Below are 15,431 nucleotides of genomic sequence, written 5' to 3' on the forward strand. Positions count from 1 at the left end.
TTGCAGAGCCATTGGCTGTTATCTTTGAAAACTCATGGCGATCAGGGGAGGTCTCGGATGATCCGAAAAAGGCTAATGTAGTGCCCATCTTTAAAAAGGGGAATAAGGAGGATCCAGGGAACTACAGGCCAGTCAGCCTCACCTCAGTCCCTGGAAAAATCATGGAGCAGATCCTCAAGGAATCAATTTTGAAGCACTTAGAGGACAGGAAAGTGATCAGGAACAGTCAGCGTGGATTCACCAAAGGCAAATCATGCCTGTCTAACCTAATTGCCTTCTATAATGAGAAAACTGGGTCTGTGGATGAGGGGAAAGCTGTGGATGTGTTTATTCCTTGACTTTAGCAAAGCTTTTGATATGGTCTCCCACAGTATTCTTGCTGGCAAGTTAAAGAAGTATGGGCTGGATGAATGGACTATAAGGTGGATAGAAAGCTGTCTAGATCCTCGGGCTCAAAGGTAGTGATCAATGGTTCCATGTCTAGTTGGCAGCCGGTATGAAGCGGAATGCCCTAATGGTCGGTCTTGGGGCTGTTTTTGTTCAATATCTTCATTAATGATCTGGAGGATTGCACTCTCTGCAAGTTTGCAGATGACATGAAACTGGAAGGAGTGGTAGATATGCTGGAGGGTAGGAATAGGATACAGAGGAACCTAGACAAATTAGAGGATTGGGCCAAAAGAAATCTGATGAGGTTTAACAAGGACAAGTGCACGTAGGACAGAAGAATCCCATGCACTGCTACTGACTAGGGACCAAGTGGCTAGGCATCAGTTCTGCAGAAAAGGTGTTACAGTGTACGAGAAGCTGGATATGAGTCAACAGTGTGCCCCTGTTGCCAGGAAGACTAATGGCATTTTGGGCTGTATAAGTAAGAGCATTGCCAGCAGATTGAGGGACAAGATCATTCCCCTCTATTTGGCATTGGTGAGGCCTCATCTGGAGTACAGTGTCCAGTTTTGGGCCCCACACTACAAGAAGGATGTGGAAAAATTGGAAAGAGTCTCCAGTGGAGGGCAACAAAAATGATTAGGGGGCTGGAGCACATGACCTATTAGGAGAGGCTGAGAGAACTGGGCTGATTTAGTCCGCAGAAGAGAAGAATGAGGGGGGATTTGATAGCTGCTTTCAACTATCTGAAAGGGGGTTTCCAAAGAGGATGGATCTCTGCTGTTCTCAGTGGTATCTGATGACAGAAGAAGGAGTAATGGTCTCAAGTTGCAGTGGGGGAGGTTTAGATTGGATATTAGCAAACACTATTTCACTAGGAGGGTGGTGAAGCACTGGAATGGGTTACCTAGGGAGGTGGTGGAATCTCCTATCTAAGAGGTTTTTAAGGTCAGGCTTGACAAAGCCCTGGCTGGGATGATTTAGTGGGGATTGGTCCTGCTTTGAGCAGGGGGTTGGACTAGATGACCTCCTGAGGTCCCTTCCAACCTTGATACTCTATGATTCTATGAGTTTAAGAAATTTGAACAGTGCCTCATTCTGTATATGCAAGCAATGAGAGCCACTGAAAAGGAAGCCACTCAAAAGGCAGCCTTATTTCTGATGATAGCAAGTTCTGAAGCACTTGATGTGTTCAGCCGTGTTCAGTTATCACAGGCAGAGAGGGCCAGCTTTGAAGGTGCAATACACACTATGTAAAAATGAGACATAAGGGTGAGGTGTACAAAGGGTACAAAGAGAAAGTAAATTTATAGAAGAGATTGTGACTGATCTAAGACTGAAGAACCAGCCTGGCAGTTTTGGGGGGCCCTCATAAGAGGCAGATTGTGATTGGAATATGAACCAAAAAAACAGAATAAGTTACTGAGAAACCCAGAATTAACCCTTGTCAAGGCAATTAGAATTTGCCAAGGAATGGAAGACACCCAGTGTAGAATGAAGCTTATAAAGGCTGGACAGTGCTCTGGCACTGTAGATGTTATCAGTAGCTACCGTTGTGGTGCTCTTCTCTTGTTTGATGATAACAGTCAGCTGCGTACGTGTTCCCTCTGTGTCCTGCCCCGGCTCTGCACAGATAGCTGACACAGCAAACCCCGAAAGAACCCCAAAGACCACAGACGCTAGTAAGGTATGAAGGAACCCGAGCCAGGTTTATAGTCAAACGAAGCCCAGTAATAGTTTCCTATAGACTCTACAAGACATACTACAAATACGTGGCCCCAGGCAATAGACACGGCTCAGTGGTGGGACACTCCACTGCCCCTTAGGCTGGACAAAGATGCGCACTCCGGGACCTTCTTTTATACAGTTACAGGACAGATTACTCATCCCTCCTGACGTACTGAAGTACAGCTCCTTGGCTCATTAGGGTGCTGTCTCCCCCTTTGATCATGTTGTTTCAGACAAACAGATCTATCCATCATGCTGTCCTTTTGATCCTGTCTTTAAGATGCACCTGCCTGTTCCTTGTTATGTCTGTGGAGTGTCCTTGTATCGGGATGTCCAGGTGCCATATTGGCACAAGTTCCTCTTATTAGCACTTATGTGAATGCACCTGCTTCTAACAACCCTCTTCTCACCAACTTCTGTGAGTGGGGCCTGTCTCAGGCTCACAGCCCAGCTTTTGCTTAGCAGTGCCTGGAGGTACTTTGGTTCAGGTTTCAGGCCTCAGACTGGGCCTCTGACACAACAGTTTGTTTCGGGGCCCCATCTTACTACAGTAGACATGATAGAGAATCCAAAATAATGCAAAAATATATACCTGAGGCAGAAAGACACAGGGAGCTCAAGTCAGAGTCAAGCAAAAATAGCACATGGAGCTGCACACGCTGTGACAGCCAGCACAAACCAGGACAATGCCCGGCATATGGGAAAAGGTGCAGGAAATGCAGTGAATTACATCACTCTGCAGGCATTTACAAGTGTAAGTAGAATCAGGATGAGCTGTACCCTGACATCTGGTGGTGAATTATGGGGAGTGTGGAAAGGAATTTCAGATATTTGCATTGGCACACCCACCCCACCTAGCATAGCCCACGGCAGCCTGGGATGGTTATTTTGACAGCTCTGGGATCCTCAATTTCTTTGTTATCGGGGCAGGAGGAATAAAGTGTTGTCACCCTGATTATGTGAATGAGGAACTATGAGACTGCTTTATGCCAGAGATGTCTCAATATCAATTAAGTAGCACTTGCTAGACAAGGGACATGGGTGACAAAACCCATTGAAATGAGAGAGGTTGGGGACTGGTGTATGTACTTGATGGTATGGGCCCCTTTTGAGGGCCTGGAACACCAATTGCACATCCTCCTCTCTCCACTGTTGAAGAGTAGAGCTAATTTTGATTCCATTAGGAGTCTATCTAGAGGCTGCTGAGCTGAATTCACATTGGGCCAATAGTGCACCAGCACTAGGGCTCCCCTACTACAAGCTGAAATCACTAAAAGAGCTGAGCTTACTGAGCTGAGGTCACTGAGTGCTGTGTTAGCTAATGGGGAAGCTGAAGATCTATTGCTAAGCGGCTGGCAGAGCGGAGCAGTTTGCAGCATGTTGGAGCAGCCCATGGAACAGTGAGTGGAGTGGAGCGGTTTGTGGGGATGGCTGGAGTGGCTCACAAGTCGGTTGGAGGAGTGGCACAGCTGGTGTAGTGGAGCTGGTCGTGGTGAAGGCTGCAGCAGAACTCCACGGAGAGGCAGAGCAGTTGGCCCTGGCCCACATAAGGTGCCCCTTAATACTCTGTGTGTGCCCCCGCCCCATTTCCACCCAGGCTGGGTGGGTAAAACTCTGCAGATAAACTTTTGAACTCTGGGGTGGCACTGACCAGAGACTTTCGGGTTGTGGGATTTGGGGGTGATTGGATTTAAGACCCTAATGGGGAAAGGACATTGCCAAATGTACTTGGAGGTGGGTTTTTGCTTATGGTTTGTGTTATAATCCTGTTTGTGGTGTTTCTCCAACATGATGCTGCATTGTTTCCCTCCTTTATTAAAAGGATTTTGCTACACTCAGACTCCGTGCTTGCGAGAGGGGAAGTATTGCCTCCTAGAGGCGCCCGGGGGGGTGTTATGTAATTGTCCCAGGTCACTGGGTGGGGGCTCGAGCCAGTTTTGCATTGTTATTGAAACTGAACCCCTGGATACTGAACCCGGCCCTTGTTGCTGCCAACTCAGAGGGGCAGAAGGGTTACACAAGCAGTAGCAGAATGTGCACAGTAGTTCTCAACCTGCAGCCCGTGGGCTGCATGTGGCCCAGTTAGCACACAGCTGTGGCCCAGTTGTGTGCTAAAGGCCACTGGGCTGTGTGGGGTCTGGGTTCCTGGCTGCCTGGATGCCCAGTGCAGTGGGGTCCAGGCTGCCCAGCCTGGTGTGGGTTCAGGGTCACCGGCCAGCCCCGCATGGTGGGGGCCCAGGACTGCCGGCTGGCCCTGTGGGGTCTGGGGGCTGCCCCATGGCGTCAGAATCTGGGATTGGCATTGCGGCTGCAGGCCGGCCCTGTGAGGTTGGGATCCGGCCTGCCGCCCAGCTGCCCTGCCACCCAGCCCCAAGCCGCCAGGTCCAGGGTCGGGGCTGCCACGCGGCCTGCACAGCAGGGTCCAGGGTCCCTGCCACCTACCTCCCCACCCAGGGCTCCACTCTTGGCCCCACTTCGTGGAGAGCTCTCCGGATGGGAGGTGCTGGGCAGAGGGGTCTGTGAGGGTGGTTTGGGGGTGAGGGGTCTGCTGTGTTTCTCAACCTGCTCCCAGATAACACAATGATAAATGGGTTGAGAACCACAGGCATAGACAAAGAAAACGATTACAGACCCACTAGCTCAGCTGAATTCGTCATAGGAGCAATGGGCAACATTGCAGCAGAAGATGATTGGCCTGCCAGCCTGCAAGCAGATGGGACATAGGTTAATAAGATGGACATGGCTGCACAAGCCAATGCGGTGCCAACCCCCCCCCTCCCCAGTGATATTAACACTATAAGAAACGGCACAAGTACTGAAAAATAAACAGGTACAATTCATGGCTTACAATGATGAGCTTATCCCCACTAAAGGCATATGTGAACTGGATGTACGGGTAAATAATCAAAGGAAAAGGTACATTTTGTAATAAAGAGCCCCTGTTATTGGGTTAAAAGCATGTCTAGTCCTGGGTTTCAAGTGGCGCTCTCATTGGAGGGCAGGGGATCAAAATAATTGAGAAAGAGTTTGAGGATGCTTTTCAGGGGACAGGGAAATTCTCAACAGAATACAGAGTAAAGCTGAAGAGCCCAACCCCCCCACAATTCATGCCCCTAGGAAAGTTACCCTCGCCTTAAGGAAGAAACTAAAAGAGGAGCTAGATAGGCATTTTGCTCTGGGAATCATAGAGCAAGTACAGGAACCAACAGAGGGGTACACTCACTGGTCATTTTGAGGAAAAAAAGAAGGGAACCCTTCACTTCTGTATGGACCCAAAAGAGTTAAATCAATATGTAAAAAGGGAACATTTCCCCCAACCTCAAAAGAGGAAACATTTGAGGGGACATGGCTGATGGGGATGCGAACTCTTTTTCTACATGGAATGTGTCAGCAGGGTTCTGGCAGGTGCCCTTAGAAAAGCAGAGCACATGTGCCTAATCCAGCTTCCCAAACCAGCAACCTGAGCGTGCTACTGTGCAATGATGTCCAACGGACATGGGATGCCACACTTAATAAAGAGTTTGAGAAACTGGAGGAGTTAATAAAGAGGCCCGAGTCCTGAGGTACTAGACAGTAAGTGCAAAACAAAGTTATGCCTGAGACACCTCCAAGGAGGGTATTGGGACAGACATTTTACAGCAGCAAGGCCAAAACTGGAGACCAGTGGCTTACGCATCACAGGCACTTGCAAAATCTGAGTTTCAAGAGGCCCAAACAACGGAAGTGGCTTTGGCCTTAGCACAGGGATGCAAAAAGTATCATGCCTTTATTTATAGGAGGCCTGTGTTAACTGAAAGTGACCATAAACCAGCCATTGCCACTGCCAGCTTGGCCTGGGAAACACCCTTCCTCACACTCCACACATCTTAGAATACAGAGATTATTTTTTTAGCTCCAAATTAGGGCTGTCAAGAGATTTAAAAAATTAATTGTGATTAGTCATGCTATTAAAATTATTAATTGCAATTAATTGCACGATCAATCGCACTGTTAATAATAGAATACCATTTATTTAAATATTTGTGGATGTTTTCTACATTTTCAAATATACTGATTTCAATTACAACACAGAATACAAAGTGTACGGTGCTCACTTTATATTTATTTTTGATTACAAGTATTTGAACTGTAAAAAAACAAAAGAAATAGTACTTTTCAATTCACCAGTACTCTAGTGCAATCTCTTTATCAGGAAAGTTGAACTTACAAATGTAGAATTATGTAAAAAAAACCCCAAACCTGCATTAAAAAAAAAACAATGTAAAACTTTAGAGTCTACAAGTCTATTCAGTCCTATTTCTTGTTCAGCCAATCGCTCAGACAAACAAGAGCAGCAAAGAGACCTGTGGCACCTTATAGACTAACAGATGTATTGGAGCATGAGCTTTCGTGGGTGAATATTCACTTCATTGGATGCATGACATGCATTCGACAAAGTGGGCATTCACCCACGAAAGCTCATGCTCCAATATGTCTGTTAGTCTATAAGATGCCACAGGACTCTTTGCTGCTCTTACAGATCCAGACTAACACAGCTACCCCTCTAATACTCAGACAAACAAGTTTGTTTACATTTGCAGGAGATAATGCTGCCTGCTTCTTGTTTACAATGTCACCTGAAAGTGAGAACAGGTGTTCACATGACACTGTTGTAGCTGGCGTTGCAAGATATTACGTGCCAGATGCTCTAAAGATTCATATGTCCCTTCATGCTTCAACCACCATTCCAGGGGACCTGTATCCATGCTGATGATGGGTTCTGCTTAATATCAATTCAAAGAGTGCAGAATGACACATTCATTTTCATTATCTGAGACAGACGCCACCAGCAGAAGGTTGATTTTCTTTTTTGGTAGTCTGGGTTCTGTAGTTTCTGCATTGGAGTTGTTGCTCTTTTAAGACTTCTGAAAGCATGCTCCACAGCTCGTTCTTCTCAGATTTTGGAAAGCACTGCAGATTCTTAAACCTTGAGTTGAGTGCTATAGCTATCTTTAGAAATTTCACATTGGTTCCTTCTTTGCGTTTTGTCAAATCTGCAGTGAAAGTGTTCATAAAATGAACATGTGTTGGATCATCATCTGAGACTGCTATAACATGAAATATATGGCAGAATGTGGATTAAACATGACTGGAGACATACAATTCTCTCCCAAGGAGTTCAGTCAAAAATTTAATTAACACATTATTTTTTAACGAGCACCATCAGCATAGAAGTATGTCCTCTGAAATGGTGGCCAAAGTATGTTTAGTGTGGGAGAAAACCTCAGTTCTCACTTTTTGGTTGGGTGCAGCAGAGTTAGATACTTTGTTTATTCTCAAGCAATTACAAAGAGGGAGGGAGTGCCCTAGGACATAGGGTTTCTCCCTCCTAGGCAGGTCTCTCAAAAGATAAACAATTACAGCAAGCATTTATACCTTTTGTTACATACAATAATAAGCAACAGCTGCATTTTGTTTATACATAGGTCATCCTGATATCTTATTTTTCTCACTTCTATTTAGACGCCAATTTACATTCCTCATTACCGACACAAGATCGCAATGACTTCTCCCACAGTTCTTTCCCACTCGCTTCACACAATCCTTGCTTCTACAAATCTCGTGTTAGTAGGCTTACAGCTGGCCTAACTCTTGCTAACAGAGACTGTCTTGCATTAAGATTCCCTACAAATTCCTGTCAGTTCTGTCTCTACGTCCACATTAGCATACCTGGCATGTAAATACCTTGCAATGCCAGCTACAAAAGTGCCATGCAAATGCCTGTTCTCATTTTCTGATGACGTAAATAAGAAGAGGGTAGCATTATCTCCTGTAAATATAGACAAACTCATTTCTCTTACCAATTGGCTGAACAAGAAGTAGGACTGAGTGAACTTGTAGGCTCTGAAGTTTTAGAATCACTGAATACACCCTAATGCAGAGTTGGGCAAATGGCTCCACTCTTCCAGTGCAGCAAGCCGCAGGGTCTGCGCTCCCGCGCTGGAGCACCTGGCCGAACGCAGTAAGCTGCGGCCCCTCCCCTGGAGCCATGCCGCCACACTCACAGCATTCTGAGGGGCGGGGCTGTCCACTCCCACGGGGCAGTGTGTCTGGCTCTGCATGGAGCCGGACATGCTGCTTGGAGCTTCATGGTAAGGGGTCAGGGGCCGGGGGCGTTGGATAAGGGGTGGGGGCAGTCAAGGGAAAGAGGGCAGGATATTTGGGGCCGGGTGTCCCCCCAGCCCCACCTGTGGCCCCTCTGCACCCTCCCTGACCCCGACTTGCTGCCCCCACTCACCTTTCCAGGGCCTCGGAGCAGAGCTGCCTTCCTGCAGCAACTGCTGCTGCAGAGTCCTACTGCCCCACCTGTCAACTGCCAGGGCAGACTGACTCTGAGCCTGCCCTTCCCCCTCAAACCCTTCCTTTTTCTGGCAGGACCCTCCAGCAGCACAGCCCCCCCGCACACAGTCACCACTTCTGCCCCATGCTGGGCAAGGAGGCAGCCCCATCCCTCACCACCAGTGAGGCTACAGTCAGGGGCAACAGCAGGGGAGGAGGCACACGCAGCACCCCCCGGCACCCACCATGGGGGAGGTGAGGGAGATTCCTGGACCTGAGAGGGGCCTAGGAGCACATGCAGTGACAGTGGTGGGGGTGAGTGTGCTGTCAGGGGGGTGGGAAAGGCGGGCTTCTCCCCCAGAGCTTGCTGCTGCCAGCAGGGAAAGGGCTGGGGGGAGTCCTCCACTCTGGCCCCATCCCTAGGGCAGCCTGCCTGCACCCCAAATTCATCCCTAGATCTGCTGCACCCCAGGCCCACACCCCTAGTCTGAGTTTTCACCCCCCACCTCAACCTCAACCCGAGCCCTGAGCCCCTCCATCAGCCCAAAGATCTTATCCTCAGTCCCAGCCAGAGCCCTCAGCCCCCTGCACCATAATCCTCTGCCCCAGCCCTGAGACCCTCCCACACCCCAAACCTCCCATTCCCAGCCCCAGCCAGAGCACTCACCCCCCACACTCCTACTCTTGCCTTGAGCCCCTCCCAGGACCCAAACCTCCCATTCTCAGCCCCAGACAGAGCCCTAACCCCCTACACCCCTACTCTCACCCTGAACCCCCCCACACTCCAAACCCCTCATCTGCAGCCACAGCCCTCACCCCTGCACCCCATCCCTCTACACCTCTCCCATCCCCAAACTCCCTCCCAGAACCTGCACCCCCTCCCTCCGCACCTCCTCCCATCCCCAAACTCCCTCCCAGAACTTGCACCTCCTCCCTCCCCAGCCCCTCCCATCCCCAAACTTCCTCCCAGACCCTGCACCCCAATCCCGTGCCCCAGCCTAGGGCCTGCACCCCAGACCTCCTCCCTCACCCAAACTCCCTCCCAGAGCCTTGGGCAGGTGAGGGGTGGAGTTTGAGTGGGGGCGAATTCTGGGCACCACCAAAGTTTCTACAAACCTGCCACCCCTGGGTGGGGGGGGTCTCTGGAGGGGGCAGTCAGGGAGCAGGGGAGATTGGATGGGGCATGGGAGTCCTGGGGTCTGTCTGGGGGTGGGGGTGTATAGGGGTCAGGGCAGTCAGGGGACGGAGCAAGGAGGGTCCGGGGGGGGAGGTAGGGTCGAGGGGGTCTCTGGAGGTGATGGTCAGGTGACAAGGAGCTCAGGGGGTTGGATGAGTCAGGAGTTATGGGGGGGCTGTCAGGAGGCAGGAGTGTGCAGAGGGGTTGGGGCAGGCAGGTAGCAGGGGGGGTTGTATGGGTCAGGAGTTCTGGGTCAGGGAGTGGTTGGCTGGGGCGTGGAAGTCCCAGGAGTCTTGGGGCGGGAATGTGGATAAGGGTCCGGACAGTCAGGGGATAGATAGGGGGTAAGGTCCTAGGGGGGCAGTCAGGTGACAAGAAGCAGGGAGGCTTAGGGTCCTGGGGGGCAGTTAGGGGCAGGGGTCCCAGGAGGGGGTAGTCAGGGGACAAGGAGGGGGGGTGTTGGGAGTTCTGAGGGGGGCAGTCAGGGGGTGGGAAGTAGAAGGGAGTGGATGGGGCAGGGCAGGGGCCTGGCTAGGGTGGGTCTCCCTGGGTGCACACCCTAATGAAATGTGCTGCGCATGCCTATGATCAGGGTTGAAAGGGACCTCAGGAGGTCATCTAGTCCAATGCATTATTTTGTTTTTGAGTGAAGTTATGTCATAAAAAGATCTACATTTGTAAGTTGCACTTTCACAACAAAGAAATTGCACTACAGTACTTGTATGTGGTGAATTGAAAAGTAGTATTTCTTTGAAAAAAGAACAAGAGTGCTTGTGGCACCTTAGAGACTAACAAATTTATTTCAGCATAAGCTTTCGTGGGCTACAGCTCACTTCTTCAGATGCATAGAATGGAACACATAGACATTCTATGCATCTGATGAAGGGAGCTGTGGCCTACGAAAGCTTATGCTGAAATAAATGTGTTAGTCTCTAAGGTGCCACAAATACTCCTGTTCTTTTTGTGGATACAAACTAACACGGCTGCTGCTCTGAAACCCACTATTTCTTTGGTTTATCATTGTTACAGTGCAAATATTTGTAATAAAAAATAATATACACTTTGATTTCAGTTACAACACAGAATACAATGTATATGAAAATATAGAAAAACATCCAAAAGATTTAATAAATTTCTATTGGTATTCTATTGCTTAACAGTGGAATTAAAACTATGATTAATTGTGATTAATTTTTATAATTGCAATTAATTTTTTGAGTTAATTGCATGAGTTAACTGCGATTAATTAACTGCCCTGGTACAAATGTAAGATATGCAAATCAAGTCCAAACCTGGGAGAAAAATGGTGGTTGCAGACTTACCCTTTAGAGCATTTGACAATTGTGCAGTAGTGCAAAGTCCAGAGCTAGGCATTGTACATGTCAACCTGATTAAAAAAACTTTGTCCAATCTCAGTCAAAATGGGGCTGTGATTGCCAGAGTTGCTGCTCAGAATGAAACTCTGTAGAAAGCGATGAAGGCTCTTAGCACAAGGTGGCTGGGACAGCATGTTCACACTCCCTAGTACCAATTCAGTGGGAACATCTGAATCCTAGATGGGATTTAGTTTAAAGGCACCAGGATGGGGAACCCTAAGCTGTTACAGAAAAATATGTTAAAAAGAATACATGATGGTCATTTAGCAATTGAAAAATCTAAGAGAAGGCCTAGACACGTTGTTATGCTTAAACAAAGCACACAAGAGTTTTTTATAGGGACAAGGCAACACATTGCATTACTGAGAATACAGCAGTTAGCATATGTTTTTAGTTACACACACTATGCACACAGTTCCACCAGTCGATGTTTATAGTTACCAGTCCAGAACCTGGATTAATTTAGTGGCTAGCCAGATTGGTCACAGAGGGGAGCCGGGCTCTGTTGGTTGCGATTTGATGCTCCTTGAGTAGTGGCAAGACAAACCCAAAGTTTTATGGCAAAGCATTTTGTTTTTATAGGTTGTTTTTGTTGTTGAAGTTGATGGATTTTGCTGTGTTAGTTTATGACCAATTACTTTTTAATTGGGGTAATTTTTGATGTAAATATTTTAAAACATTTCTGAGAGGGTTATTTTATTTTGGATTTGATTCAATTAATTGTTGTTAGGGGTGCTAGCTTTTACCTTAGGGTTATTAATTTACCCTTTTTCCATTCTGGATGCGCGTTAATGTTTTTTTTGGCGTTAAGTTTTGAAAAGTGTTTTTGCTTTTTTTTTTTATTATTTTTTGGTTAATAATGGCTTTTACACGTTATTTTTTCCCTGATGCATGCAGTTTTTATTTATACATTTTTTTACAAAGACCTTTGAGAATACAAACAGCAGTATTTTATATTGAGCAAAAAGACTGTAAATTAAACCTTGCTAAGTTTTATAACCAAAACAATTTACATTGAGGACCAGGCCTTCAACGTTCCCCTAATCTACTTAACATAGGGTACGTCTACACTATGGGATAATTCCGATTTTACATAAACCGGTTTTATAAACAGATTGTATAAAGTCGAGTGTACGCGGCCACACTAAGCACATTAATTTGGCAGTGTGCGTCTATGGTCCGAGGCTAGCGTCGATTTATGGAGCATTGCACTGTGGGTAGCTATTCCGTAGCTATCCCATAGTTCCCGCAGTCTCCCCCGCCCCTTGGATTTCTGGGTTGAGAGCCCAGTGGCTGATGGGGCAAAAATCATTGTCGCGGGTGGTTCTAGTTAAATGTCATCAGTCATTCCTTCCTCCGGGAAAGCAATGGCAGACAATCATTTCATGTCCTTTTTCCCTGAATTTTCCTGGCAGACGCCATAGCATGGCAACCATGGAGCCCATTCAGCTTTTTTTTTTTTTTTTACAGTCACAGTATGTGTACTGGATACCGCGGACAGAGGCGATACTCCAGCGCTACACAGCAGCATTCATTTGCTTTTGCATGATAGCAGAGACGGTTACCAGTTGTTCTGTGCCATCTGCTGCTAGTGTAATTTGGTAATAAGATGATGGTTATCTGTCCTTCTGTGCTGTTTCCTACTATTATGGGTGCTCCTGGCTGAGGTTGGCCGGGGGTGCAAAAGCAAACCTGGGAATGACTCCCTGAGTCAATCCCTCCTTTATGGTTTCTAAAAATAGAGTCAGTCCTGCCTAGAATTTGGGGCAAGTGTACTAGAGAAGCAGTGTATCAGAGAGTACAGCTACTCCGTGTGAGATCCCACAGAAATGATGAGCTACATGCCATTCATGGGCGGTGCCCCTGCAACAACCCCACCTGTTGCTTCCCTCCTCCCCCAACCTTCCTGGGCTACTGTGGCAGTGTACCCCCCCCCCCATTTGTGTCATGACATTATAAAGAAAGTAGGAATAAGAAACAGTGACTTGTTAGTGAGATAAAATAAGGGGGAGGCAGCCTCCCCGTGCTATGACAGTCCAGGCAGGACATTAAGTGGTGCCGGGGAGAGGAGCCCAGCATCCCGCTGATATGATAGTCCAGGCAGTACAGAATCTTTTCTTTACACCAGAAAGGGAGGGGGCTGATGGAGCTCATCCCCCAGTGGCTATGATGAAGATGGTTACCAGCCATTCTGTCCCATCTACTGGGAATGACCAGGAATCATTCCTATTTTTATCCAGGCACCCCTGAGGCCAGCCAGGGGTATTCAGCAGTTATCAAGCATGTACCATCTGCCACCAGGGAGGGGAGAGGAGCGGATACCACTCTTCACTGCTGCAGCATCGCGTCTACCAGCAGCTTTCAGTAGATATTGAAAAAAGTCAAGAAACGATTTCTTTCCCTTTTTTTTCACGTGGGGGGGAGGGGGCACATTAACGAGCTATTCCCTGAACCATGCCGGACAATGTGTTTGAACCTACAGGCATTGGGAGCTCGGCCAAGAATGCAAATACTTTTTGGAGACTGCTGGGGACTGTGGGATGGCTGGAGTCCTCAGTACCCCATCCCTCCCTCCATGAGCATCCATTTGAGTCTCTGGCTTCCCGTTACGCTTGTCACGCAGCACTGTGTAGCCTGTAGATTTTTTTTTCAAACGTTTTGGCATTTTGTCTTCTGTAACGGAGCTCTGATAGAACAGATTTCTTTCCCCATACAGCGATCAGATCCAGTATCTCCCGTACGGTCCATGCTGGAGCTCTTTTTGGATTTGGGACTGCATTGTCACCCGTGTTGATCAGAGCTCCACGCTGGGCAAACAGGAAATGAAAATCAAAATTTCGCGGGGCTTTTCCTGTTTACTTGGCCACTGCATCTGAGTTACAAGTATCAGAGGGGTAGCCGTGTTAGTCTGGTTCTGTAAAAGCAGCAAAGAATCCTGTGGCACCTTATAGACTAACAGACGTTTTGGAGCATGAGCTTTCGTGGGTGAATACCCACTTCCTCAGATGCATGTAGTGGAAATTTCCAGGGGCAGGTATATATATATGCAGGCAAGCTAGAGATAATGAGGTAGTTCAATTAGGGAGGATGAGGCCCTGTTCTAGCAGTTGAGGTGTGAAAACCAAGGGAGGAGAAACTGGTTTTGTAATTGGCAAGCCATTCACAGTCTTTGTTTAATCCTGAGCTGATGGTGTCAAATTTGCAGATGAACTGCAGCTCAGCAGTTTCTCTTTGAAGTCTGGTCCTGAAGTTTTTTTGCTGCAGGATGGCCACCTTAAGGTCTGCTATAGTGTGGCCAGGGAGGCTGAAGTGTCCTCCTACAGGTTTCTGTATATTGCCATTCCTAATATCTGATTTGTGTCCGTTTATCCTTTTCCGTAGCGGCTGTCCAGTTTGGCCGATGTACATAGCAGAGGGGCATTGCTGGCATATGATGGCGTATATTACATTGGTGGACGTGCAGGTGAATGAACCAGTGATGGTGTAGCTGATCTGGTTAGGTCCTGTGATGGTGTCGCTGGTGTAGATATGTGGGCAGAGTAGGCATCGAGGTTTGTTGCATGGATTGGTTCCTGAGCTAGAGTTACTATGGTGCGGTGTGCAGTTGCTGGTGAGAATATGTTTCAGGTTGGCAGGTTGCCTGTGGGCAAGGACTGGCCTGCCACCCAAGGCCTGTGAAAGTGTGGGATCATTGTCCAGGATGGGTTGTAGATCCTTGATGATGCGTTGGAGAGGTTTTAGCTGGGGACTGTATGTGATGGCCAGTAGAGTCCTGTTGGTTTCTTTCTTGGGTTTGTCTTGCAGTAGGAGGCTTCTGGGTACAAGTCTGGCTCTGTTGATCTGTTTCCTTATTTCCTCGTGCAGGTATTGTAGTTTTGAGAATGCTTGGTGGAGATTTTGTAGGTGTTGGTCTCTGTCTGAGGGGTTAGAGCAGATGCGGTTGTACCTCTGTGCTTGGCTGTAGACAATGGATCATGTGATGTGCCCGGGATGGAAGCTGAAGGCATGAAGGTAGGCTTAGTGGTCGGTAGGTTTTCGGTATAGGGTGGTGGTAATGTGACCATCACTTATTTGCACCGTGGTGTCTAGGAAGTGGACCTCCCGTGTAGATTGGTCCAGGCTGAGGTTGATGGTGGGGTGGAAGCTGTTGAAATCGTGGTGGAATTTTTCCAGAGTCTCCTCCCCATGGGTCCAGATGATGAAGATGTCATCAATGTAGCATAGGTAGAGAAGGGGCGTGAGTGGACGAGAGCTGAGGAAGCGTTGTTCCAGGTCGGCCATAAAAATATTGGCATATTGTGGGGCCATGCAGGTGCCCATAGCGGTGCCACTGATCTGGAGATATATATTTTCATCAAATTTGAAATAGCTGTGTGTGAGGATAAAGGCACAGAGCTCAGCAGCCAGTTGTGCTGTGGCATCATCAGGGATGGTGTTCCTGA

The sequence above is a fragment of the Gopherus evgoodei genome, chromosome 1 (genome assembly GCF_007399415.2).
Source record: "Gopherus evgoodei ecotype Sinaloan lineage chromosome 1, rGopEvg1_v1.p, whole genome shotgun sequence".
NCBI classification, from domain to species: domain Eukaryota; kingdom Metazoa; phylum Chordata; order Testudines; family Testudinidae; genus Gopherus; species Gopherus evgoodei.